The sequence below is a fragment of the Cryptomeria japonica genome, chromosome 8, assembly GCF_030272615.1.
Source record: "Cryptomeria japonica chromosome 8, Sugi_1.0, whole genome shotgun sequence".
NCBI classification, from domain to species: Eukaryota; Viridiplantae; Streptophyta; class Pinopsida; order Cupressales; family Cupressaceae; genus Cryptomeria; species Cryptomeria japonica.
The window spans coordinates 457,022,196-457,048,291 of NC_081412.1; positions in this window are offsets into that span (position 1 = coordinate 457,022,196).

Below are 26,096 nucleotides of genomic sequence, written 5' to 3' on the forward strand. Positions count from 1 at the left end.
CCGTATTGAACTCTATTTGCTTGACCTTGTGTATTCCTTGGTTTAGGAGTTCCTTTGAGTATAGTCTAGTGTCATTTGGAAAAGTGGCTTTCGATTGGGGGCCGCGCCCAAAGTGGTTGTTGGGTAACCTATCGGAAGTGTGTCTAAATAAGTGATAATATAATAGCCTATTAGAAAGTTAGTTAATGAAACACTAAGATAATTGTGCCTCATGCATGAGATGAGTGCTAGCACAAACTCGACATGCAGTGAGAAGGCCTGAAATGGCAAACCATCAACCTTGTCTTCACGAAAGGTTGTGTTGGGTCCACATAAGGCTTGGATGGGTCGGAGGTTCAGAATAAGTTGCCACGGTAACCTAGTGGATGGGGTCGGAACCTACAAAGACTTGCCATGGTAACCATACTAGGTTATGTGATGACACTTGGCCCTTATGTTCGCTAGTGTGTTGATTGTTGTCTTGATAGGAGCATTGGTGTGGAGTTGTCCTGATGTTTATTGCCCTCATGAGAACCTGATATCATGTTAGACCTTGGGTTGCAAAGACTTAGTTTCGCGGATGTTCCAGTTGATCTATTATAATTGCTTCTTATTATGTTCAGTTGGATCCTTTCCTATTCAGGGATCATTCATGTATTTATTTGACCAAGGTGGTTGTATGTATTATTGGTTATGTTCGCCTTGATGGCAGGATTGTAAATGATGTGTACCTTATGTATTCTTCACTATTATTTAATTATCAGAGGGGTCGTGCAGTTGAGCAGACCCAAGGATATAGCCCACTAGGGGTGAACTCCGAGTTCATTTCGGTGTTATATGGTTTTTTTACATTCTTATGTTTCCTTTTAATTTAGCATGTATGGATGCATTATATTAAAATGTATAATGGGGATTAGATGAAGTAAATTTTAAATGCATGTATGTAGTCATCTTATTAAATGCAGTAATTAGGATCACAAAAGAATGTAGATTTGATTAATGGAATATATTCAGTTATTGATAGCGCAATTAAGTATGCATGGAAAGTATTCATTAGTTTATGATGAAGTTAAAGTATGTTATGAAACTAGATGCATGGCATATGTTTAATGTAATATAGAACATAATGAATGGATAAATTTTATTGGATGAACTCGTCATGTTATCTAAATTTTAACTCTAATGGATGAACCTCATTGTGTTATGTATATTTCAACTTTAATGGGTGAACTTCCTCATGTTAGCTACATTATCAACCATAATGGATGAATCTGTCCTATTAGCTAAAACTTAATTTACCAAATGAATTATATCCTTGTTTAAAGTAATAACAAGTAATTAAGTTAATCTGCTTAATTGGATTAATTATCATGAGTTGAGTTAAATGTTAAGTTAAGTAATCACGTTAGGAAACTCTTTAGGTATTGTTTAGTCTTCCGTTGTGTTATCTGATCTCATGATAACTCATCGTATCGTTATGTGGTGTTTTATTTTTTATGTTTTTTAAATTGCACTCTATTCTTGTGTTTTAGTGTAATCCCTTAGGCATTTCCTGGCAAGGCATTACAGAATCATTAGGCTCACACAAGGGTTCATGAAGTCTCCAACATTCACTCGCAATCAGAAAACATACACAAGTGATAAATAAACATATAACAAGCATTTTAATTCCTAGAGAGAAAGAGGAGGAAGGATGATATACATTCAATTCACTACATCATATGCACTCAATATCTACCATATAAGTTCTTCAAGATCATGACACTAGGCCATATCATAATCATAATACAAGCACATTTCATACTTTCAGATTCAAGACAAGCATTATCCAACCCAATGGGTTAGTCTAGAGAATACAACATCAATTAGAGAGGTGCATACAATCCTCTCTGTAATAAGAGTAATCATAGACCAAGATACCTAATAATAAATCAAAGCACATAAAATCACTCAATAAACACCAACATCAAGAAGGAGAAAGCAACATGTGAACACACATGTTACACACAATTAGGGTTTTCTGAAAGAAAAAGCAAAAAGGAACAGAGCACAAGTCCTCAAGATCTTCAAGATCATATGCCTCAATCACATGCATATAATAAGAGGACAAGAACACAACGTAATGACTATAAACCTCACACCAACTAAGGGCACAAGCTACACCAAAGATCCCAGTGTTTGCAACTTTTCTCTTATACCAAATCTAATGCCCCGCCAAGAAACCCTAAAGGATTCAACTAAAACTCAAGAAAAGAGTGCAAATAGTTTTTTTAAAACATTAATGAAATTTAAGATGCATTAAGTTAAACATTACAATAACATCTGCACAAGCGGAAGACTTAACTTAAACTCCTAAAGGGTTTCCAACGAAGATTACTCGATTAATCTAATGAACATTAAAGTTTATTAATCCAATTAACAATGAGAATCACTAAACCTACTCATGATAAAATGGTTACCACAAGGACATAGAAATTAAATTCCATAAGAGATTTAACTAGCATGATTGAATATATACATCTGACATTAGCTACATTAAATCATTAAGCTACATCCATCATAATCCATAGTACTACATCTAGATGATAACTTCATACATGCAATAAGATTAATATCGTCTAAACTATATTATACATTTTAACCATAATACCATACATACATCCAAAATTAAAAGGAACCAGATGAACACATACACCATACAACATCGATTGATATTGAAGTTCACCCCTAATGGGCTACATCTCCAAGTCTGCTTCAAGTGCAAGACCATTCTATAAATAAAGATGAAAAATACATAAGATTCACATCAATTATATCCTTCCATCAAGGCGTGCAAAAGAAAATAATGCATATGACCACATAGGGTCCAAGAGATACATGAATGATCCAAGAAGAAGAAAGAGGATCCATCTGAAACATGATACGGAGTAAATACCAAAGAACAATTGAAGCACCAACAAAACTAAATCCTCGCAATCCATCATAAGCATCACATGCTCTACCATGAATATCAGGTACTCATAAAAAGCATAAACAAACATATATGACTCCCACAAAAGTTCTCCAAGCAAGATCAACAAAAATTGTACACTAGTGAACATCAGGGAAGAGTGTCATCACATAGCTTAGTATGGTTACCCTGGCAGGCCTCCATAGGTCCCGGCACCCATCCACTAGGTTACCCTAGTAAACTCTCCCAAACCCCCGGCCCCATTCAAGTCTCATGTGGACCCAACACATCCTTTCATGAAGAAAAGGTTGATGGTTTTCCATTCCAGGCCTTCTAACTACATCTTGAGTTTGTAATAGCACTCAACCATGAGCGAGGCACAATTATCTTACTTAATATTTCATCTACCAAACCCCCTAATAATTTATTAAGTTATCACTTACTTAGACAAACTTTCGATGGGTTATCCTTCTTACCACTTTGGGCACAGCCCCCACTTGAAATCCACTCTCCCTTATGACACTAAACCAAAATCCAACCTAGTTAAGCTTTACTGGATGAAAGTTTGGGAAGAGCTACCAATTTTCCCAACTCTAGAAATCCTTCAACCAAACTGGTTAAGCTTTCCTGGATGAAAATTTGGGAAGACCTACCAATTTTCCCAAGTGTAGAAATCCTTCAACCAAACTAAAAAACCAAATTTTGGAATGCAAAATTTTCCTCCTTCATTCTCGTGAATGCATAGGTTAAATAGAAATTCTTTTCTAAAAATATCAATTTTAGGTTGAATATATTTTCATCCAATCAAATACTTTCTCTAAAAAGCATTTTTTTATAGAAAAAAATTATTTTCCCAAAATGAATTATTTCCATTCCAATTAAATCAGATATCTTCCCATTTAGAAGTCAATGAAATAAGATATTTAATTTTACCAAGAGTCTATTTATTTCTTTTTCTAAAATGCATAACACATATTTAATTCACAATAAGAGGTAATAACAACTAATCAAATACACTAATTTAATGACTTGGGCAATTTGATTTATCAATTTATAAAAAGGGGTCCTATTTAATTTTATCCCTTTATTTAAAAATGCATACTAAAACATATTAAGTAATTAAATATTTTAAAGCATAATAATCAATTTCATCGAACACATATCACACAACTTAAATTAACCAAACAAACACATGACCCGCATACCAATCATAGGAAGGCGAACAAATGACTAACAATGCTCACTATTGAGCAAGGCTAGGGGTACAATGTAGTGCCTTATGACTATTTCCTTCACTTCCATCGAGTCAATAAGGTATTCTTAGACCTGTGAAGCCAGGTGGAGACGATGTCGCATACCTTCATGATACTTGTACTTGCAATTTCCTGCATCAACGAACCACATATGCATATATATACAACCATAGTAAACACACCGGTGAAGGAGAATCATGGTGTTCCCTGTCTCATCGAAGTGAGTGAAGGAAAATCATCTCCTGGCACCCCATACACTTACAAACACAAACCACGTATATAACGCATCACACGTATAAAATAAATGTGTCATCTCATGTCAGTAATCCAATAAAATAACATTTAACTATCAATAAGGAAATATTGCATCAAGGACATATACTGCAACTCAAATTACAACATAACACAGCATAGCATAATGTCTGAGTAAAATATCACAACATAGTATATCAACCATCCAAGTAAGCCACTAAAAGTCAACCAAGGTCAAACTAGGTTTAAAAGAGTCTGATTAGGGTAGGGGTACTACATTCTCCCCCCTAGGGTTTGACTTACTCCTAGAAGTCGCAAGGCTAGGTTAGAAGCACAAGGACACAATAAGTCATAGCTCACATTAAATAAGCCAAAATATTGAATATCTTTAAGGAAGATGCAATCTACAAAAACAACCTACTAACATACCGAGATCAACACTCAAATCAACCATATTAACAAAATTATTTCAATCCTTTTCTAACTCAAATAGGGTTTGAACAAATTTCCCTTGCACAATCCTTAACTACTAGAAAGAAATGTGCTACACAAGCATGACAACAGTCACATCATCTTTCGCTCTCTAGATTACACATGCCAATTTATTTATTCAATTGCTAGGCAACATAATTTCATTAAGTATTCACATAAATCATAGAATATCTACTGAAATTCTTATCCAAAGCATTTATCACAGAGTACAAACATCATAACTTACTCTACCCGAACATGAAAAACACTCATATCAAATCAACACTCATCATAATGATGATAATTTCACATCTGATATATCATCTTACACATATATTTTCCTTCCTACATTACTAGGGCAGCATAACATACTCAAGGTTAAGTAAACAAATTTAGTCATTAATGGGGTAGCATACTACCTCTAGGGACATAATGTATAGATATCGAATGCATAAAGGTTCATGGTATAAAACTAAAATAATGGTAACACAACAGCATCAAATATTAAGGCATAATACAATATCTTTCTAAGAGAGTAAGTGAATATAATTTACATTCAATGACACTTAATGTTAACTTAATTCAAATGGAATCCATGTAGGCATTCCAGCACACTCGTCAAAGCAATGAGTTTGCAAATCATTCGCAATTATCCAAGGCGTATTTCACAATTCACTAAATCTAGTTTACACTTCTATCTAATAAATCTTTTATACAAATGATTACAATTGAATTTCATCATAGAAAGACACTTTTAATTTTCTTAATTCAATATAACACTATTGATTACCTCGTTATGCCTAAATCCACTCTCTTCATTGTTCTCCCTTAACACACTATCAGAGGTTCAAGCGAACATGATAGATTAAACATTGATCACATAATTAGGGCCAGCTAATTCAAACATTCAAAATGACCCCCTGACACCTCAAATGATAGCAATTTAGAATTAAATCGCCACATCTAACATGAAAAAAAGAAAGATGCTAGCAATTTCAAAATTCAACAAAATCGAAAAACATGACAAGTGTCATAATTAAAATAAAAAGAAATGAGAATTTAGTGGTCATTCTGTAATAAGAAATCTCAAAATAAAATGCTAGCCTCATAGTCACATAATACTAGTCAAAAGACAATTAAAACGATGTCACAATCAAAACTCAAAACAAGGTGACCATCTTTAGTCATACCTTAGGGAGTAACCGCCACACAAAACCCAAGATCACATGTCCTGAGTGCGATAGAGAGTGAAAATTTAGACATTTAAGGCTATTACACTAACTATATTTCTTTATTAATGCAATCTTGTATACACATGAAATTTCATCTAACTATCCTTTATGTAGGCATACATATGCCGAGAGGTAATAATATTTCATTACACACAAACAGAGAATACACTCATTATGTAAATTTCATTCTACATGATATCGTATTACCAAGTAATCACATTCCTAACATTACCCTATTCAAGCAACTCTTAAGCATGAATACCATATTGTTTAATATTTTCCAAACTCACAATAAAACTAATAACACTTGGACGCGCTATATTTGTCACCATTTATCCACTCTACTAGGATTTTCATTAAATAACACATTCCTTACAATTCAAATTAAATAAGGAAGCAACATCATTTCTATATCTTTCACTAATTCCACTCAACATTCATATTCACATTACTAACCATGCAAATTTTCTTTACGAAGCTTAAGACTTCCATCTTTCAACATGAAGCCAAAACACAAAAATAAAATTTCATATGCTTTATACATATTCTACATGCCATGCATGATTCTATCTCAATCGATACTTGTTCTCTAACAAGATATGTTAAGTGACAAAATCATATGAGTAATCATAATTTATATGCAAAAAAATATCCCACCTTCTTGTTTATGTTCTTTTCATGATATCCTAAAATGCGATGTAACACTTCAGATTCTTAATGAAGAATAATTCAAAAAAAAAAAAAAAATCCTTAATATTGCTATACAATATTCTTTAACAAGCAATTACATACTTCTATTTACATTAATGCATCATTTAGCAACATTTCTAAGAATCTTATAACTAGGTAGAGAGAAGAGGGAGAGTATTTGATAGTCAACCCATTTCATACATATGCACATAAATCAACAAGATCACACAAGCATGCTTAAATTTCTCACTATATGCATATCATCTTTAATGTACGATTTTCATTTCACTACCATTATAGAAGAATGCCAATTGGCCTATCATGACATTTCCAAAAATAATGGATGCAATCGAATGTCCTAATTTTCCAAAAAATAAATCAAGACAGACAATCTTTCTTTCATGCAAGACCTCTTGCAAAACACTTAATACGAAATACATCGTTATCTGCAACCTTTCATTGAAAATCAAAGTACGAGAAGAAGATGGAAGGGGAGCTATCATCTAAATAATAGATAATTATGCATGCACATCAAAAATGGGTCTCATTCGCACCTTCTATTCATACTAAGCCAATTATATATAACCAAAAGCAAGTACATTATTGCATTGTTCAAATAGGTCATCATTTGAGTTGGTATTATGAAACACATAATAAAATCTTTAATTAAAACACATCAATTTCCTCCTAGCCACAATAACATGATCCTTTTTATACATCTTATTACAAACAAGTCAGTTCCACATATCAACTGTACATACCATATCGCACAGTGTCTAAGATAGAATTTCATTATGTTACTACTACAATACACATGGTGAATTCTTTTATGAAAAACATACAATTTCCTCCCAATATTCATCATGATATTTATAACCCATAGCCCTCTTACTATCTAAATGCACGGTAAAATCATTAGGCTCACACAAGGGTTCATGAAGTCTCCAACATTCACTCGCAATCAGAAAACATACACAAGTGATAAATACACATATAACAAACATTTTAATTCCTAGAGAGAAAGAGGAGGAAGGATGATATACATTCAATTCACTACATCATATGCACTCAACATCTACCATACAAGTTCTTCAAGATCACGATACTAGGCCATATCATTATCATAATACAAGCACATTTCATACTTTCAGATTCAAGACAAGCACTATCCAACCCAATGGGTTAATCTAGAGAATACAACATCAATTAGAGACGTGCATATGATCTTCTCTGTAATAAGAGTAATCATAGACCAAGATACCTAATAAGCAATCAAAGCACATAAAATCACTCAATAAACACCAACATCGAGAATGAGAAAGCAACATGTGAACACACATGTTACACACAATTAGGGTTTTCTGAAAGAATAAGCAAAAAGGAACAGAGCACGAGTCCTCAAGATCTTCAAGATCCTATTCCTCAATCACACGCATACAACAAGAGGACAAGCACACAACATAATGACTATAAACCTCACACCAACTAAGGGCACAAGCTACACCAAAGATCCCAGTGTTTGCAACTTTTCTCTTATACCAAATGTAGTGCCCCGCCAAGAAACCCTAAAGGATTCAACTAAAACTCAAGAAAAGAGTGCAAATATTTTTTTTAAAACATTAATGAACTTTAAGATGCATTAAGTTAAACATTGCAATAATATATGCACAAGCGGAAGACTTAACTTAAACTCCTAAAGGGCTTCCAATGAAGATTACTCAATTAATCTAATGAACATTAAAGTTTATTAATCCAATTAACAATGAGAATCATTAAACCTACTCATGATAAAATGATTACCACAAGGACATAGAAATTAAATTCCATAAGAGATTTAACTAGAATGATTGAATATATACATCTGACATTAGCTACATTACATCATTAAGCTACATCCATCATAATCCATATTACTGCATCTAATTGATAACTTCATACATGCAATAAGATTAATATCATCTAAACTACATTATACATTTTAACCATTATACCATACATTCATCCAAAATTAAAAGGAACCAAATGAACACATACACCATACAGCACCGATTGATATCGGAGTTCACCCCTAATGGGCTACATCTTTGGGTCTGCTTCAAGTGCAAGACCATTCTATAAATAAAGATGAAAAATGCATAAGGTTCACATCAATTACATCCTGCCATCAAGGCGTGCAAAAGAAAATAATACATATGACCACATAGGATCCAAGAGATACATGAATGATCCAAGAAGGAGAAAGAGGATCTATCTGAAACATGATAAGGAGTAAATACCAGAGAACAATTGAAGCACCAGTGAAACTAAATCCTCGCAATCCATCATAAGCGTCACATGATCTACCATGAATATCAGGGACTCGCAAAAAGCATAAACAAACAGATATGACTCCCACAAAAGTGCTCCAAGCAAGATCAACAAAAATTGTACACTAGTGAACATAAGGGAAGAGTGTCATCACATAGCTTGGTATGGTTACCCTGGTAGGCCTCCATAGGTGTCGGCACCCATCCACTGGGTTACCTTGGTAACCTCTCCCGAACCCCTGGCTCCATCCAAGTCTCATGTGGACCCAGCACATCCTTTCATGAAGACAAGGTTGTTGGTTTGCCATTCTAGGCCTTCTGACTACATCTTGAGTCTGTAATAGCACTCAACCATGAGTGAGGCACAATTATCTTACTTAGTGTTTCATCTACCAAACCCCCTAATAATTTATTAAGTTATCACTTACTTAGACAAAATTTTGATGGGTTATCCTTCCTACCACTTTGGGTGCGACCCCCACTCGAAAGCCACTCTCCCTTATGGCACTAAATAAAAATCTCCCAAGGGCACTCCAAGGCATAACCAGAAAGCCATTAAAAAAAGAACTTCAAATGTAAAATTAAATAAATCACTTGGGTACACAACCCCCACCATTCAATTTTAACCAACTGGGGTTACAAAATTAACTTGGCCTACTCAAAAAACAAGACCATAAGGGAAACCAACATAAAAGGTCTAATATCACATATAGGAAAGGACTAGTAGGAAGGCATGCTTACACAACCCATAATATAAAGAAATAGAAAACACTATTGCATTTTAAAAGGACATCTTTGGTTCGTAAATCAATTTTCAAACAATCCCCTTTCTTAAAAAAAATATTAAAGTAATACATAATTCCAAAAATCACTAATTATTCTATTTAACTTGCAAAAAAATGACAGTTACATACATACGACATATACAAGAAAATTTCTTCTTTTACACAAAATTGAACCAAATAGCTTTCAATTCACAATTGATTGAAGACAGGTTCATAAGCATTATGATTTCCAAACACCACTTTTTTCAAAAAAAAATAATAGTCAAATGCCTTAAATTAATCTAATTAAAGATTTCGGTTTTCCAATAAACTCTTATTGACTAAATTGCCTATAAATGAAAACTTAAATATAAGATCCATATACTAATATAAATTTCAAACAAATCATATCAACTTAAATTTCATTTTCTATGAGCCATATAAAAATCTTAAGTTGTAATAACCCACTATACTTAACCCAACAAAATTTTGACATCTTTTTTTTTTAATATTTAATTTAATCATTTGTGTTTGATTCAATCGCATACTCTGGGCGTCCATCCATTTGGATTAGGCATTCATCCATCCGGGATGAGCATCTAACCATACAGGTTAGGCATCTGTTCATACGGAACAGAAGGTTTCATCTATCCAATATGGGATAGGCATCTACCCATACGGGGTAGGCATCTATCCAATTGGGATAGGAGGTGCTCTAGCCAGAGACTTAGACTCATCGGGACCATTCAGGTCCTGAGCCACTCACTAAGCACTACACTCGTCTAATAGGAGTGCATCGAGGTCGCCGTCCTTAGGAGAAATCAAAATAACATAATGCAAGCTTGAATTCCGCCTCGGAATTTGACTTAAAGCCTCGGGAAGTCAAGCGAATCCATACGGGATTCCTTCCGAGTACGCATTTAATTACTTTTTCTTTTATTACACGTATATTTCAAATTAGGATTCTTCACAATCCTTCTTCTTACCAAACCTAGACCCCATCCACAAACGCCTCAGTACTAGGGACAACTTCGTCCCTAGACTGCCTACATACCCATTTCGGCACGGGATCAAGGCGTAAACTATGTAGTTCTATTTTCTAATCTATGGTTTAATGTAAACCATTTGGTGGGTACGCAACCCTTTCTAGGGTCAATGTCCCAGACAATTTCTTTGTGGTTGCTACCCATGATGGTAGCACTTAAGCAAAGGCCCAAGATGGCCTATTGCTTGTGGCCTAAAACAACTAGATCCTAATACCTATCATAAGCATCACCCTTGACCCAATTGTCAATCGTCAACAACTCTTCGAGATTAAATCAAATTTATAAAAGCATTTCACTCAATCAACCCTAAAGGGGTTTACTATGGTTTAACTCAGCAGATGAAAAATAATTTAAGGATTATCTTATTAGATTATCGATCCAAGGGGGATTACCCTCCCCTTGGATTTTAACTTCCAAGTGTCCCTTATTACTCCCCAGTGATTTATAGGGATGATCCCACAGACGTCATTGATGCAAATTTATTAGGCGTTAAGTGCAGTAGTTCAACACGATGACATTACCCGTAAGCGTGACCCAGAGGCACCATAAATACCGAACGCTGCTAGGTTTCTATTTTCCAACTCCCTTTGTTTAGTTTTCTAACTAAGAGGCTATGAAAAATTTTAATTAGCATCATGCTTGAAACAATTATGAATTGAACGTGTATAATCAGACATTGCAAAGCTTAAATAATTGAAAAAAAATTACTTATATGGGATTCATGAACCACTTGAAAACCAAATTATTTAATATTCAAAACTTGAAATATAATTTGCACAATAATGGCAATTATGAAACTCGCATATTGATAATTAAACATGTAACTTGCATGAAGATGATGAAAATATAACTTTCTCAGCAATAAATGCAAATAATGTATAAGTAATTTGCATGATGCAAGGATAGTGTCATTTACATGCAAGATTAAGAAAATGTTATTTCTATCACGAGAATAATTAATTATAGAGTCATTAGTTCAAAATAAGTAATTAGTTTAGACATTAGACAAATTTGGGTCAAATCATAATATTATCAATTAATTGTTTCTAATGAATCTAAAATACCAACTAAGTAATCCAATAAATCTCAATTAAATTGAAGGATTCCAATTATAAAATTTGATATATTTTTAATTTACAATTATAAATTTACTAAAGATAAATAATTAATAAATTTATCTAAGTTTAACTTTACTAAACTAAAATTTAAATTAAAGAAATTATTAACAAAATCCAATTGCAAAACTAATTTTTGGTAGTGGCTTTTATTGCCAAGTGGGAGTGGGGGCCACGGGTCCCGTCACCACTACGGACCTGCAGGTGCAGGCCCGCAGTGATGAGGGGACGGTCGTGGGCCCCTCCACTCCCTCTGCGGCCACTATCGTAACAGTGACCACAGGGGTAGTGGAGAGTACCACTCCCTAGCGGGTTTAATAACTTTGCCTCCTCTTGCGTTGACCGATTAAATTTATTTTATGTAAACAATTTTTTTTGTAACCTACTTTATTTTATTTTATTCGCTTTTTTTTTCATACAAATTAAATATTACAATATATATATATATATTTATTTATTTTATGTAGACAATTTTTTTTGTAACCTACTTTATTTTATTTTATTCGCTTTTTTTTCATACAAATTAAATATTACAATATATATATATATATATATATATATATATATATATATATATATATATATATATATATATATATATATATATATATATATACAGTTTTATTCCAGTTCTATTAACAATTGAAAAATGAAAAATGTTATTATAAAAATAAAAAATAAGAATCTACTCACAGGCATGAAAGATAATAGAGAAAATTATTTCAGATGATCTCAGAGGAGCCCAAAAAAAGATACATTGTGCTTGAGTTTGAGGCAGCAATACAACAAAGAACTAAATTACCTCAGAGATAGATAGATGTATAACTTTTGATTTCACAGTGATCATATTGAACAAATTTGCCTTACGTTGAGATAAACATAAATTTTTATGATGAGTTTGTCAGGAAATTAACATTCACAGAGGGAGAGAGATTTCTGAAAAGAAATAAATAACAAGATAATATTTTTCACAGGGAGTTTATACAACAATATTGAGAAGAATTCATATTTGAAATACTATTTCACATAGGGAGATTTCTCAATATAAATGATTATATGCATAGAGAAAGAAACTATTTATAGAGATAAAAAAAAAAAAATTGAGTTTTCAAAAAAAGTAGAGATGTTGAAAAGCACGATTTTTTCAGATTCAAGTTTTTCTCTAGATTTCAAAAAGCAGAAAAAAGTAGAAGTCTGATTTCTTTCTTTTCTCTAAACAGATTAACAAATAAAAAGAAATTTGCATTTGCATGTTTGAAAAGTACTTTTATCAATGCATTTCTTTAATGAAAAATAGATTTTCCTTTCTGTATCTAACAATTAAGTAATAATTTCCTTCAGAAAATTATATTCAAATAAAAGAATCTAAGAGGAGATATTTCCTTTTGAAAATATAAAATTTACATAAGCAATTAGCCAATGGAAAAGGGGGAACCTGGAGAAGCCATTTGATGTTGAATCCTCTCCAAATCTTCAAGCTAGCCTTTCTTGATCCTTCCTTGCAAGCTTGGTGAAATTTCTTCAAAACAAACTTAACAATTCTACAAATGAAAAATATGACTACCAAAAAAAAAACTACTACTTGAGAAAAAATTTCTTCAAAAAAATAATCAACCCCCTTCTTTTGAAAATTGCATACAATATATAGGGAAAACCCCTTAACTCCACTATCTAGAGGAATTAATTGAAAATGAGATTCTTTTTCCAATATTGGATCCATGCAAAATTGATTAATATCCTAGTGGGGAGTTACATGCAAGGGAATTAAAGAAAGAAGATTCCTCTAGAAGCTTCTAATTCCTCCTACAACATGTGCCATAATTGGGAATGGGAAAAATAAATAATGCCTATTTAAATTATATTCTCCATTTGTGTATGTGGGTCCACTATTTAACCTTTTATAATATTTATTCAACCATATTCAATAGTTCAACCAAAAGAAGATATAATAGAAATTGCATCAAATTAAAAGTGATAAGGGAGGGTTATGACATCCTCCCCCTTTTAAATTGTGCATCGTCCTGATGCACTTATTGAATGTATCCAAACAGAGTCTATAGTTCATGATTAGTTTCAAAAAAAAAAGGAAACAATTGTTGTATTTCCCTAGTATCTTCCCATGTGGTATTCTTTTCATCATACCGATTCTATTGTACTTTGCATTGATCAACCTCTCTATTGCGTAATTGGCACTGGAGCCTCTCCAAGATTCTGAATGGCTCTATCATTATTCCCCCCATTTCCTGGACCTGTAAAGAATCCCAATTCAAGATATGTTTCTCATCAGCTACATACTTTTTAAGAAGAGATACATGGAAGACATCATGGATTCGGCTCAACTAGGGAGGTAAGGCCAACAGGTATGCAATTGGATTAATCCTTTCCAATATCTCAAAAGGCCCAACATAACGAGGTGCAAGCTTAGTCTTTTTCCCAAACCTTATGTACCTCTTGTGTGGCCTAACCCTTAGGAAGACTTTCTCTCCCACCTCAAACTCCCTTGGTGTCTTGTTCTTGTCTGCATAACTTTTCTACCTATCTGAGGCTTCCTTCCATCTTTGCCTAGTTTCCTTAGTTTTCCTTTCCATTTCCTTCAACATATCTGGTCCAACAATTACCTTGTCTTCAAGACTATCCCAACTCAAAGATGTTCAACATGGCCTACCATACAGTGCTTCGAAAGGTGCCATCCCCAAAGATGTTTCATATGTATTATTGTAAGAAAACTCTACCAGAGGTAGGTAATCTTCTCATTTCTTCTGTTGGTCCATGTAGTACATGCAAATTAGGTCTTCCAAACTCTGATTTGTCCTCTCTCTTTGACCGTTAGTTTCAAGATGGTATGCAGTACTAAAATTTAGTTGAGTTCCCAGAGCTAATTGAAGAGTTGTCCAAAACCTTGAAGTGAATCTAGCATCTCTATCTGATATGATTTTCTCTGGCCTTCCATGCAACCTAAATATTTCCTTAACAAAGTGCCTTGCCAAGGTAGGTGCATCATCCATCAAATTCCTTGGTATAAAGTGTGCCACCTTAGTGAGTTTGTCAATTACCACCATTATTGTATCATGCCTAGAAGGTGGCATGGGTAACCCTTGCACAAAATCCATGCTAATAACATGCCACTTGTGTTGAGGTACATCATGTAATTGTATAATCCAGCTGGATGTCTATGCTATGTCTTTACTCTTTGACACTCAAAACATTTAGCCACATACTTGACTATGTCATTCTTCATCCCTTGCCAAAAGTATAGCTTCTTTAGATCTGCATAAAGTTTGTTAACCCCCGGGTGCCCTAAGTAAGGGGCATTATGAGCCTCCAACAAGACTACCTTCCTTAAGTCCCCTAAACTAGGAACATAAATTCTATTATTGTATCTGAGTAATCCATCTTCATCTAATGTATACCCTTCAATCTTAGGATCTATTGGATCATATTCTAAAGTCAATTTGACTTGCTCATACCATGGGTCATGTCCTTTCTCATCTATTACTTGCTTTTTGAAAGAAGTTTTTGAATGTTGCTATAGTCATCAAGTGTCTCCTCCTACTTAAGCATCTTCCACCCTATTTCCCTTCCCCTTAATATATTCAATTTCAAAATCATATTCACTTAAAAACTCTAACCACCTTCTTTGTCTAGCATTTAAGTGGGGTTGGGTAAAGATGTACTTTAGTCCTTGGTTATCTGACTTTAACGCAAAGGGCTTCCCTAGTAAGAAGTGTCTCCATTTGTGTAGGGCATGCACAATCTCTGCTAACTCTAAGTCGTGGGGTGCATAATTAACTTCATGAGTCTTCAGCTTCCTGGATTGGTAAGCTACTACCCCTTCATCTTGGATAAGTACTCCTCCTAAACCTTCAATAGAAGTGTCAATTACGACTGTGAAGTGTCCATTAGGAGCTGGTACCTTTAAAATGGGTGTTGAAGTTAGTTTTCCCTTCAAGATTTGAAATGCCTTATCACTTTGCTCTGTCCACACAAACTTTTTACCCTTCCTCTGCAATGAGGTGATGGGGTTTTCTATCCTAGAGAATCCTTCCACAAACCTCCTATAGTGCCCTGCTAGCCCCATAAATCTTCTTACCTCTGAAATGAGTTTAGGGATCGACCATTCTACTATTGCCTTTATCTTATCTGGATCAACTGCTAGTCCTTCCTTTGATATTATATGCCCAAGGTAGTGAATCTTTTCCTCGAAGAAGGCACATTTTGATAGTTTCCCATATAACTTATGTTCCCTCAACCTTTGCAAAACCATTTGTAGGTGTACTAAATGTTCCTCCTCATTCCTAGAGTAGATCAAGATGTCATCCAGAAATACCAAAACAAATTTGTCCAAGTAGTCATGGAGTACACTATTCATTAGGTTCATAAATGCAACTGGGGCATTGGTTACACCAAAAGGTACTACTGTGAATTCATAATGCCCATATCTAGTCCTGAAAGTTGTCTTCGGAATGTCCTCCTCTTTAATTCTAAGTTGATCATATCCTGATTGGAGGTCTATCTTCAAGAAAACTGTTGCTCCTTTCATTTGGTCAAAAAGATCCTCTATTCAAGGTAAGGGATACCTATTCTTTATTGTGACCTTGTTCAACATCCTATAGTCGATGCATAGTCTTAAGGTTCCATCCTTCTTCTTAACGAATAAGACTAGTGCTCCCCATGGTGATACACTTGGCCTTATTAATCCCTTAGCTAAGAGTTCCTCTAATTGCATTTTGAGCTCTTGTAATTCAGTTGTGTTCATTCAGTAAGGTGCCCTTGATACTAGTTCAACTCCCGGTAGTAAGTTGATAGAAAAGTCAAACTTCCTTTTAGGGGGTAAGCCGGTTAATTCTTCTGGAAATACATCCTTGAATTCTCGTAAGAAAGGGGTATTTTCAAAGGTTGGTGTATTTTCCTCTTCTCCTTCATCAATTTCAACCATATAGATTAGGCCTCCTCTTCTTCTTTCCTTCTTTAATTGCATGGCTGATATGGTTTCTATATTAATGGGGTTAAACTTTCCTTGGATTTTGACCCTTTTCCCCCCAACATCCAAACATTCAACAACTTTGTTATAGCAATCTACATTAGCTTGATGATCTATTAACCAACTCATTCCAATAATTACATCATATAACCCTAGGGGTGCCATATAGAGATCTACATTTGTTTCAAACTCAGGAAATTGTACCCTTGCCCTTGGCAAACACTTAGTTACTTCCCTAGTTGCCTTATCCTCACATTGAACCATCCATGATGACTCCATTTGATTAACTTTTAATGCATATTTTCTTACTAATTCAGGTAAGATGAAACATTCAAATGACCTAGTGTCAATTAGAATTGAAATTGGTTGTTCAAATAGTGTACCTGTAGTTTCCACGGGAACATTCTGGAATCTTACTCTTCAGTTCCTAACTGCTGCATGAATCCTTTGATGAGGCCCTTGTTGTGGTTGATTGGCCCTAATCTGACCTTGCATCCTGGGACATTTCTAGCAAAATGGTTTCCCCCACACATAAAACATCCACCTGGAGGACCCCTCCTGCCTTGATTCCTAGGGGGATCATTCCTTGTTTCATTGGCCCTGGGTGGATAAGTTATCCTGTTCTGTTGGTCATTCCTATTATAATTTCCCCTGTTATTATTGCCCCTATTATTATTATTATTTCCATTCCTCTAATATTGATTAGGGAGTGGTTTTCTTTCGAAAGAATTGTTCCTTTGACTTTTGTTAAAGTTAGTGTTCCCCTTGAATTCCTGCTTCCTTTTAAATGAGTGGTTCCCATTATAGTTCTGCCTTGTTGTTGTTAGGGTTTGAATCTTTCTCTCCTGCCTTAGGGACTTTTCAAGTACTTCGTTCATGTTTTTGGGTCCATGCATGTCAACCTCTGCCCCTATGTTGGTATTTAGTCCCAAAATGAACTTCCTCGCTTGACCTTCTTCATCTTTCTGGTACATAGGTACGTACTTAAGCAATTTGGCGAACTTATCCCAATATTGTTGGACTGATAGGGGCCCTTGTCATAGATTATGGAACTCTATCACCTTCTCATCAAAGAACAATTGAGGGAGCCACCTTTTTAGGAAGTGGTGAACGAATTGATCCCATGTGATCATATCCCTGCTATACCCATTTTGCTCCTTGGTGTTGGTCCACCAACTAGCTACCTCCCCTGAGAGTTGATCGAAACCCCATAAGGCCTTGGTTGTTTTGCTAAAATCTCTTAGTTCAAAATACTTTTCCATTTCATTTAACCAATTTTCAGCTCCTTCACCAATTTGCCTCCCATCGAACTTATGGGGGTGATTTTCTTCAAATCCTTAGAGAGTTCCAATATGTTCTTTTCTTTTCTATTGTCCATCACATTCCCTTGATTGATACCAAGGTTCCCATTTTCAATTCCACTTCAATTTTCAATGTCATTCTGCCTTGCGCTAAGGTCCTGCATTGATTGCTCCATTAAGTTGATCTTATCCCTTTGTTCGGTTAGCAGGTTGATTATAGCCTCGACCCCATCTTTGTTATTCCCTTGGTTATGTTGATTCCATTCATGGTTTTCCTCATGGTTTTCTTTATGGTTTTCCTCATGGTTAGCTTCCCTCTGTCTCCTAGTGGTAGCACGTCTTCCATTTCTTCTTCTCTTCCTCTTCCGCTTCCCTTTCCTCTAGCCATCTAGGGTTTTACCTAAAAATTAAATTATGTAGTTAGTTCTTGATTTAAGATTTTATAATTTAATCTCTACCATTGCAAGACACTCCCTTGGTTGTGTAAATTGAAGTGAGCACAAGGCCTAGATTTGAACCTTTTCTCTGATACCACATGTAATAACCCACTATACTTTGTAATAACCCACTATACTTAACCCAACAAAATTTTGACCTCTTTTTTCTTTAATATTTAATTTAATCATTTGTGTTTGATTCAATCGCATACTCTGAGCATCCATCCATTTGGATTAGGCATTCATCCATCCGGGATGAGCATCTAACCATACGGGTTAGGCATATGTCCATACGGAACAGAAGGTTTCATCTATCTAATACAGGATAGGCATCTACCCATACGGGGTAGGCATCTATCCAATTGGGATAAGAGGTGCTCTGGCCAGAGACTTAGACTCATCGAGACCATTTGGGTCCTAAGTCACTCACTGAGCACTACACTCCTCTAATAGGAGTGCACCGAGGTCATCGTCCTTAGGAGAAATCAAAATAACATAATGCAAGCTTGAATTCCGCCTCCGAATTTGGCTTAAAGCCTTGGGAAGTCAAGCGAATCCATACAGGATTCCTTCTGAGTACGCATTGAATTACTTATTCTTTTATTACATTTATATTTCAAATTAGGATTCTTTGCAATCCTTCTTCTTACCAAACCTAGACCCCATCCACGAACGCCTGAGTACTAGGGACAACTTCATCCCTAGATTGCCTACATACCCGTTTCGGCACGGGATCAAGGCGTAAACTATGTAGTTCTATTTTCTAATCTATGGTTTAATGTAAACCATTTGGTGGGTACGCAACCCTTTCTAGAGTCAATGTCCCAAACAGTTTCTCTGCGGTAGCTACCCATGATGGTAGCACTTAAGCAAAGGCTCAAGATGGCCTATTGCTTGTTGCCTAAAATAACTAGATCCTAATACCTATCATAAGCGTCACCCTTGACCCAATTGTCAATCATCAACAACTCTTCGAGATTAAATCAAATTTATAAAAGCATTTCACTCAATCAACCCTAAAGGGGTTTACTATGGTTTAACTCAGCAGATGAAAAATCATTTAAGGATTATCTTATTAGATTATCGATCCAAGGGGGGTTACCCTCCCCTTGGATTTTAACTTCCAAGTGTCCCTTATTACTCCCCGACGATTTATAGGCACGATGCTACAGACGTCGTTGATGCAACTTTATTAGGCGTTAAGTGCAATAATTCAGTACGATAGCATTACCCGTAAGCGTGACCCAGAGGCACTGTAAATACCGAACCCTACAGCATGCCAGGGAAGAACTTTTAAACCAAAAGAATTTCTTCCAGCTTAAATTTAATGGAAATAAAACATGAATCAAAACTATATTAAACCAGAAATTGGAAATCAAATAACAAAATCATGAAAAGTTTTCCTGTCCATTTCATTTTTCCCCAAATTAAAAAAAAATAGAAACTAATTAAATTTAAACCCCCAAATATGTTTTACCAGTTGGATTTTTTTTTTAATTAAACAAAACAACAGATCAAATAATCCAACCTAGTTAAGCTTTCCTTGATGAAAGTTTGGGAAGAGCTACCAATTTTCCCAACTGTAGAAATCCTTCAACCAAACTGGTTAAGCTTTCCCGGATGAAAATTTGGGAAGAGCTACCAATTTTCCCAAGTGTAGAAATCCTTCAACCACACTAAAAAACCAAATTTTGGAATGCAAAATTTTCCTCCTTCATCCCGTGAATGCATAGGTTAAATAGAAATTCTTTTCTAAAAATATCAATTTTAGGTTGAATATATTTTCATCCAATCAAATACTTTCTCTAAACAACATTTTTGTTTAGAAAAAAATTCTTTTCTCAAAATGAATTATTTCCAATTTCAATTAAATCAAATATCTTCCTATTTAAAAGTCAATGAAAGAAGATATTTAATTTTACCAAGAGTATTTATTTCTTTTTCTAAAATACATAACACATATTTAATTCACAATAAGAGCTAATAACAATTGATCAAATACACTAATTTAATGACTTGAACAATTTGATTTATCAATTTATAAAAAGGGGTCCTATTTAATTTTATCCCTTTATTTAAAAATGTGTACTAAAACATATTAAGTAATTAAATATTTTAAAGCATAATAATCAATTTCATCGAATGCATATCACACAACTTAAATAAACCAAACAAACACATGACCCACATACCAATCATAGGAAGGCAGACAGACGACTAACAATGCTCACTGTTGAGCAAGGCTAGGGGTACAATGTAGTGCCTTATGACTATTTCCTTCACTTCCATCGGGTCAATAAGGTATGCTCAAACCTGTAAAGCCAGGTGGAGACGATACCGTGTACCTTCATGATACTTGTACCTGCAATTTCCTGCATCAACGAACCATATATGCATATATATACAACCATAGTAAACGCACCGGTGAAGGAGAATCATGGTGTTCCCTATCTCACCGAAGTGAGTGAAGGAAAATCATCTCCTCGCACCCCATACACTTACAAACATGAAACACGAATATAATGCATCGCACGTATAAAATAAATGTGTCATCCCATGTTAGTAATCCAATAAAATAACATTTAACTATCAATAAGGAAATATTGCATCAAGAACATACACTGCAACTCAAATTACAACATAACACATCATAGCATAATGTCTGAGTAAAATATCACAACACAGTATATCAACCATCCAAGTAAGCCACTAACACTCAACCAAGGTCAAACTAGGTTTAAAAGAGTCTGATTAGGGTAGGGGTACTACACTCATCACCAAAGCTAAAAACTGTCAAAAAATAATGTGCCAAATTGAATGTTTTTCTCTCAAATATGAACCTTCCACATGAGAAAGGCAAGGAAGGATATATTCTCTTCTTTTGCTCACCATGGAAGTGCCTATTTGTGCTCTCCAACTGTCGTACATATTCTAATCCAAATACCCTCTCTGTCACATGTATTGGAAGTCTGTATGGTTTTACTATTGATCCTTAAAACCTTAACATGGTGAATTCTTCCATGAAGAACCAGTCAGCCAATTGTATTTGACTTCCGAGTTGAATGCAATCTCTACAAGACACAGGCAATCTAGGCATTGGAGTGCTTGTAATTTCATTATACGTTGGTGCCAAAAAGAAGTCTACAAAATGGTTGATGGTTCTTTCTGTTATCATGCATCCTTATCTTTGGTGTCCATTCATATATTGGACAATCTATTTTGTTCTAAGTCTTCTCATCAATCTTACAGTTCACAATTTGAAGATTGTTGGTCTCGAATATTGCATGATACTTGGATAGAAGAAGATAACACAAGTAGGACGAGAACCTAAATGTCTTACAGGAACCTTTTTTGATCATTAGTAATTGTTTTTGCATGGATTGAACAATGTGCTCAACAAAATTATATCTTACTAGCTGACCTACGCAATGGATCCTAAAATTCATTTCAAGAAGGCTTGCACCCACTTCCCTATCATTTTCCAATCCCAGGCAAAATGACAACAAGGAAATAGTATCCCCAACCCATGGAACAAAAATGTAAGAATCATAAGGAGGCTTATGATTCTGATCCAATTGAGTACCACGCTTTATTAGAGCTTTGATAAATGAATCTCTGTGACTTGGATTGAGACTTTCATAATTCTCTGCCAGCTTTCCTAGGTCAATTTGGACGTTTGAGTTTTGTGCTTCAAACCCTAGGTTCAACAAACAAGCAAATTCTCCCACGTTTATGGATAGAATTTCCTCTTTTGTATTTTTATTAACAATTTCTTTTTTATCTTCATCATAATTTTTGATGTAGAGCATGACAAAATCAGGGCAAGGGAATACTTCAGGTAACACCATGCTTCCCAATCCAGCATCCCACGATGCGATTTTATTTGTTCTTAGTTTTAACATTGCGTTGAAAACAGTAAATTTTTCCCTGGATGGATTTGTCACCTTATTAGACAATGCATATCTAATATCTATGATACGCTTTTCACCATGGATAGCAAGGTCATAAATATCATGGTGTTCATCAGTGAAACCTGGTATTTTAACCAGTTCGGTTAGGTACATTTTTTTTTCACTTGGATTCATGTTGAACTACTGCTTCCCATTTTCCCCAATGTTGTTATTGTTAATAATTCAAAATAATGCTAGATACAAACCTGAAAATGCTAACCCTCAAATTGGACCACGAGATTAAAAAAATTAAAAAGGGCGGGATGTGTTCTAGATTTTACCCGAAATTTATATTTCACTAGATTGGCGCAGACAGTCTCTGTTGCAACTTGCATTCCTCAATCTAGTAGTTGTTTCAGAATCTCCCTCGATTTACTGGTTTGTGCATGAAATGAAATACGATTATGATTTATGAGTCACTTATTTTGAAAACTCTGAAAAGTACAAAAGTAATACTTAGGGCAAAAATATCTAGAATAATGTTATAATTTTATTCATTTTTATTAATATAAATTCGTTGCCGAAGGAAAAAACATTCATTACTTCAATCTAAATTATGAGGACATTAAATGTAAAACATTCAATTTCGAGCGAAGTTCTCACAAATGTGTTCACTTCCCACAATCGAGCTAAAATCCACCCTAAGTCGTTGATCTTTTCTCATCCAACGGACAATGGTACCTGTTGTCAGATGTCATGGGTCCCGTGACTTCTACCATTTTTCAGGCATGTCACCACACTCGAGTCACTTTTTGGGAGTCGAGACTATTTTTTAAGTTTGTTTAATCATTTTAAACTTCCTATCGAAAAAGAGCTTTATAGACAATTATATTTAATTAAATTTAAAACATTTAATTCCAGGCGAAGTTCTCACAAATGTGTTCACTTCCCACATTCGGGCTGAAATCCACCCTAAGTCATTGATTTTTGTTCATCCAATGGACGATGGTACCTGTTGTCAGATGTTGTGGGTCCCATGACTTCTGCCATTTTTTGGGCATGTCATCATACTCATGTCACTTTTCGAGAGTCGGGACTGTTTTTTAAGTCTATTTAATTGTTTTAAACTTCCACCCGAAAAAGAGCTTTATAGACTTAATTATATTTAATTAAATTTAAAACGTTCAATTCTGAGCGAAGTTCTCACAAATGTGTTCACTTCCCACATTCGGGCCGAAATCCACCCTAAGTCGTTGATCTTTTCTCATCCAAAGGATGATGGTAACTGTTGTCACATGTCGTGGGTCCCATGACTTCTATCATTTTTCGGGCACATCACCACACTTGGGTCACTTTTCGGGAGTCGAGACTATTTTTTAAGTTTGTTTAATCATTTTAAACTTCCTCCCGAAAAAGAGATTTATAGACAATTATATTTAATTAAATTTAAAACGTTTAATTCCAGGCGAAGTTCTCACAAATGTGTTCACTTCCCACATTCGGGCCGAAATCCACCCTAAGTCGTTGATTTTTGTTCATCCAATGGACGATGGTACCTGTTGTCAGATGTTGTGGGTTTCACGACTTCTACCATTTTTCGGGCACGTCATCATACTCATGTCACTTTTCGAGAGTCGAGACTATTTTTTAAGTCTGTTTAATTGTTTTAAACTTCCGCCTGAAAAAAAGCTTTATAGACTTAATTATATTTAATTAAATTTAAAACGTTCAATTCCGAGCGAAGTTATCACAAATGTGTTCACTTCCCACATTCAGGCCAAAATCCACCCTAAGTCGTTGATCTTTGCTCACCCAATGAATGATGGTACCTGTTGTCAGATTTCGTGGGTGCCATAATAAGAGACATTTAAAGATGTGCAATAGTTTGAGATAACTATTAAATATAATGTTAATATTTATAAAAATATGAAATTCAAAAATAGTATAGAACATGAAACTTAGCTTCTAGAATAGAAAAAATAACTAAATAAAAATATAAATTTTGATATGCAATTTGAAAGGTAAAAGTTTAATATAAAAAAGAAAACATTCAATATTAAATCTAAAAGATTAATTTAAAGTTTAACAAAATTCTTTAAAAATATGTTTACGATATATAATTTTAAAAAATAGTTTAAAAATATATATAAAAGTTCAACATAAATTTAGTGTAATATAAATTTTAATTTAATTTAATTTAATAAATAAATAAAGACTAAAAATATATATAAAAGTTCAACATAAATTTAGTTTAATATAAATTTTAATTTAATATAATATTATTGATAAATAATGTGGTGAATCTTATTGATAAACCTGCACCTCCTAAGGACCTATGCAATATGCATTACCTTTTATCCTAGTGAGACTATTGAAATTTGAAACACCTGATGGCCCACTATAAGTCTATAAATCACCTGCAAAGATCAAAGACATACTCTCACAAGGGGTTCTCGTTGATGATTGATCCAACATGTATGGTGAATGTAATAAGTTAAGAATATCTTTATACTTTACAATTGCATGAAGTAACATATTGATATGATAAATTTGATTTAGTGGTTAAGATCTTAGATGGTTTCTCTTGTCCTACTATATGTTCTATTACTCTTCCCATTAAGGTTGGTACTAAGTGCTTAGATGTCATTTTTGCTATCATTCCTAAATCCTACTTCAGATCAATTTTGTGTGAAGTTGGGACATCCTTTCCCTTGGTTCTCTTCCATGAATGTGATCCCATCTACCCTTCATAAATGTCTCAAATTTATTCATTATGACAAAATCTTAACTATAAATCATAAAATGTACCCAGTACCAACCCACGCATGCACTAGTTCAAAACTTCAACAACAAGTAAGTTGGACTTTTAGTTTTAATTCACTTGTTTTTTCATGAGATAAACTTCTTTTTTATATATATTTATAAAATTATAATCAACCATAATCAATGTACAAATAATTAATGGAATGAACTGAATTTTATATATATATATATATAGAGGAAGAAGCATTACATAAAAAAGATCACAGTATTAAATTTATTTCCATTGTTTAACAAAATATTGAAATAATGTAGCTCATAGACAAAAAGCATTTGAAAAAATTTCATTAATAAAAATGAAATAGAATTCTAGAAAGCATTTGTATATCCATAAAATTCTAAGAGACCAACTGAAACAAACTGGAATTTGAAAAATTATCATTAATATTTATGCTTTGGAAATTTATAATTTTTACATCAGAGACTTGAGTCCCTCAAAAACTTAAAAGCCAAAATGAGTGAGCCACTGAGCCTGTGAGGTTTCGAGGACATAGGCAAAAAAAAACTACTAGGGGGTCGGAGCTAGGGCACAAGTAGTGGATGGTTTACAACTTTGCCCTAAGAATTTGGCCCTCCTTCCATGTAGAATTCTTTAGATAGCATAAGCTG